This window comes from Talpa occidentalis, unplaced genomic scaffold, assembly GCF_014898055.3.
Source record: "Talpa occidentalis isolate TD23 unplaced genomic scaffold, MPIMG_talOcc4v2.1 talOcc4.4, whole genome shotgun sequence".
NCBI lineage: Eukaryota > Metazoa > Chordata > Mammalia > Eulipotyphla > Talpidae > Talpa > Talpa occidentalis.
The window spans coordinates 114,935,369-114,939,428 of NW_023604295.1; the positions used below are offsets into that span (position 1 = coordinate 114,935,369).

The 4,060-nt window shown below is 45.2% G+C and overlaps 1 long non-coding RNA gene across 2 annotated transcripts; it reads left to right on the plus strand.

The window, feature by feature from the left end:
* The first annotated feature begins 1,708 nt into the window (after nt 1-1,708).
* LOC129146775 (uncharacterized) lies at nt 1,709-3,175 on the plus strand. Of its 2 annotated transcripts, none has more exons than XR_008553975.1 (3): nt 1,709-1,860; nt 2,234-2,663; nt 2,787-3,175. It is a non-coding gene; the product is annotated as an uncharacterized LOC129146775 (long non-coding RNA). The 2 variants fall into 2 exon arrangements; XR_008553976.1 differs by having other exon boundaries at nt 1,709-1,841.
* Nucleotides 3,176-4,060: the final 885 nt, after the last annotated feature.

A 4,060-nucleotide genomic window follows, 5' to 3' on the forward strand; every position in this document is an offset into this window, starting at 1 on the left:
AAGCCCCAGCCTGTGGAGGTTATTCTTGAAGGTGCCTCCTTTTCATGAGACTCTGTAGCTTTGCAGGTACCATCTCAACCTTACTTATTTTTTTTTTTTAAGATTTATTCATTTATGCATACGATATCTGGGGTACAGGTCAGAGGTGCTGGGGGTGAGAGGATTCACCAGAGACAGAGTGGGGAACAGAACAGACGGATTGACTGAAATACACTGCTGAGGGCAGCAACGGGCAAGACAGGTGAGGTCTGCGGCACCATGTGTATAGCTCCCTGGCCGGTTGGGGATCGAACTCACTCTGAGAGGCTACGGACAGCCTCAAACTGTGTTCAACCCCTTGTGCTGCCAGGGAAGCCCCCTACCTAAACTTTTTTTTTAATATTTATTTTTTTTCCACACAAGAACTGGGGCACAGGGCAGACGTGCGTGAAGGCGAGAGGATTCATCAAAGACAACGGGGAACAGAACAGGCAGACTGACAAAATGCACTGCTGAGGGGAGCAGCAGGCGAGACTGGAGAGGTCTGCCATGCCATGTGGGTTGCTCTGAGGCCGGCTGGGATGGAACTGGCTGCGCTCAACCGCCTGCACATCAGGGAGGCCCTACCTATACTTTTTTGATATCAGGCCCTGTACAATTCCTATCAATCTTCCCCTGCCTTTTTTTTTTGTTGTTGTTAATATATTTTTTTAAGATTTATTTTTTATTTATACAAGAGCTGGGGTACAGTCCAGAGTCACGGGAGGGTGAGAGGATTCACCAGAGACAGAGCTGGGAGCAGAACAGGCAGACGGACCAAAGGCACTGCTGAGGGGAGTAGCGGGCGAGACAGGAGAGGCCTGCCACGCCATGTGGGTTTCTCCCCAGCCTGCTGGGATCGAACCCGCACTGCAGGGGCTGCAGACAGCTTCACAGCATGGCGCTCAACCACTGCGCCACCGGGGAGGCCTTTCCCCTGCCTTTTTGCACATCATGGGCAGTGTCAGCATCCCACATGGGCTGCCAGGTTACCTCTGTTACAGCTATGGACACTCACTGTTATTCATACATACTACTGTTAACTCGCATATTTGTCAACACAAAATCTGATGGTCATCTGCCTCATAAACTGAAAGCTTTAAAAAAAATTTTTTTTGTGGGTGTGTTACATTTTTACTCCTCTGCGCACATGTTCTACCCGTCCTCTGCCACACCACCATCCTATGTTCATAGCAGCACTGTCCACAATTGCCAAGTCACAGAAGTAGCCTAAGTGCCCATCAGCAGAAGAATGGATAAAGAAATTGTGGAATACATACTTTATGGAATGCGAACGGAGGGCTCTCAAAGGCCAGGGCCCTGCTTGATAATTTGTCTGCAGAGCCAACCATCACACCATACTCACCACATGATGGGTGTTCAATGAATTAATGATATGAGTTTGGTGACATCTTTCCTTCTTCTTGGCTCCCATGAAGTACTCTATGATTTTGTATTCTTCATTTTAAAAAATAAAAATGAATTCAAAATGAAAATGAATTCAAATGCTTTTGTTTTGAAATTTTCATATCTACCCACTGAAGCCTAGAGAATTCGAAAGACAAAGATGAGAATTCTTGTCTCATCTGAAAGGTAACTTTTAGGGGTTACCTCCTGCCAGTAGGGTGGGGTCACCAAGCCACAAACAAAGGAGCATAAAAGCTGGTCAGTTGCATGCCTGAGGCTACCCTCCCCCTGACAGAAGCTCCTGTCTGGGTTGCTGTGGGCTGGTGGGACTGTGGTTTCCATGAAAGAACTGACTTCATAATGGATTAAAGCAATGCTGGAGAAGCTGCAGCCCTAGCAAGTCAGGGCCAACCCAGGTCCTCTCTGAGAGTTCAGGTTTTCATTTGCCATGTTCAGCCTTCTCTACCATGGCCTTGATGAATGCTCATTGCTGATTGGATATGAATGTTCAAAAGTCTGGGATGTGTGTGTGTGCGTGTGCATATATATATATTTATATATATATAAGCACCTCTGATCTGTACCCCTGTTATCATATGCATAAATGAATAAATCTTTTTTTTTTTTTAATAAGTTTGGGATGGTACCTGCAAAGCTACAGAGTTGCGTGAAAAGGACGCACCTTTCTGGAATATATATATATATATATATATATAGTGTGTGTGTGTGTATATGTATACTGTGTGTATATATACACACTTCTCCCCCTGAAAAGGCTGAGACTGTTATGTGCCTCTTCTTTCCCCAGGGCCTTCATGGGGAGGCCCCACCCAGATCCAAGGGGTCCAGGAAGAATGGAGCAAATGAAGGTGTCTTTGAGGGTTAGGGATACTGGGGTTACTTTCAAAGTTGTTGCAGGAAGATACCCAGGGCAAAAATGAGCATTTTAAGAAGAGAGTATTTATTACAAGCATGGTAAAAAAAAGAAGCCCTAACTCGGACTCTGAAGGATCCTCCTTGTAAAAATCTTGAAGCCTGATTTTGAAGAGCCTGGTAATCACTACAGCACCAGCAACTGGGAGGGTGAGAACTTGCCTGAAGTCCTGTCCCTGGATTTTCCTCATTGCATCAACAAAATGAGATACCAGAAGCTCTGAGAACATGTTACTTCAGAGGTTGAAATTACAGACTCGTAGCAGCCAAAACAGCTATTTGCAGTAATAACTATTCTAGCACAGGTTAGAAAAGCCTAGTAAATGTTGCCCTTGTTTGAAATCTTCCCCGATCCCCACCCCACCACCTCCCTAGTGCTGAACAGGTTGGGAGGCAGAGTGACTATTTTCTGTTTGTTTGTGTTTTAGAGCCAAGCTGTCTGGAGCTACTGTCTGGAAGAGCCTCTTCCCCATCCCAGCAAGTGTACCCAGCAATCAGGTGCCATTGTGGGACCCAGGGCTGCCTGGATAAACATTTATAAGATCCAGAGGGATCATTAGCAAGGAGCAGAGGATGTCTCTGTTTGAATCTCCAACAGTCACTGTAAATCCAAAACTGAGCTCAGTCATTGCCCTTTAACTCAGAAATTCACATGATGCAATTGGGTGGAAAGAGGACAACTTAGATCAGATGTTCTCAACCTTGAATTATGGAGGATCTCTTACTAATCCAGATGCCCAGGCTACACTCCAGAGGGTTAACTCAAAAACTCTGAGGGAGAGGTCCAGGCATCTTTATTTTAATTTTAAAAAATGGGTTAGTTATTTCATTAGATCATTTTAAGGAAATTTAGAACACCAATTTGTGAGGACAAATTCCATTTGTGGGAGCAAATAGAGTGGAGGTAGCCCTAGAACTGAGGAATAGCCTTGATTTTGGGCAGAATATGCAAGTCCACAGCTTTCTAGTCAACCCCCTGCTGCTCTGTAATCCCCTATTTCTCCTCTCTGTGTTGAAGATCTCACCTTCCTGGTATCTGGGTGGACCCAGCTTCTTCTTGTTTAAGTGATCTTTAGTAAGATGTTTCAGCATTTTCACGCCACTGGTATCAATTTTGGTAGAGATGGTGATGACAGATTTCTGGTGTGTTCTATGCAGAGGAAATGGATTGAGGAACAGAGGTCCAGTTGCAAGTAGCAAACCACAGCTTCTTCAGGAAAATCACCCTTTGGCTTTCATGACACCCAGTGAGAAAGGACTGAATGGTCCTAGGTGTGATGCCATCTCACAGCTTTTCACATGCTGACCATTGGGTAGTGTGGTCTCCTGATAGACTGATATCTTCCACTGTACAGTTTTCTGGTGGGCAGGGTTCATGTTATCCCTGGTGCAGAATGCAAAACATACACTGGGCTCCACTTTGGACTTGTCACCAGTGCCCAGGTGTCTCCGAGCCAGATCATCAGTAAGCTTACTCCCAGTCTTATTATAGACAATGTCTCATTATAGACACTAGGCAGAGTGTCCATCTTGGCCATTCATCAAGGGATAATCATACTTACATGATGCCTACTTTCTCCCAGCCCTGGCTACCATAGCTTCTTCCACTCCATTCAAAGGCAGGCCATTTAGTGTGGCCAAGAGACAAAGCAGGTAAAAATGTCTCCACTTCAGAGATCTTTCTTTCCTTTTTCTCCCTAGT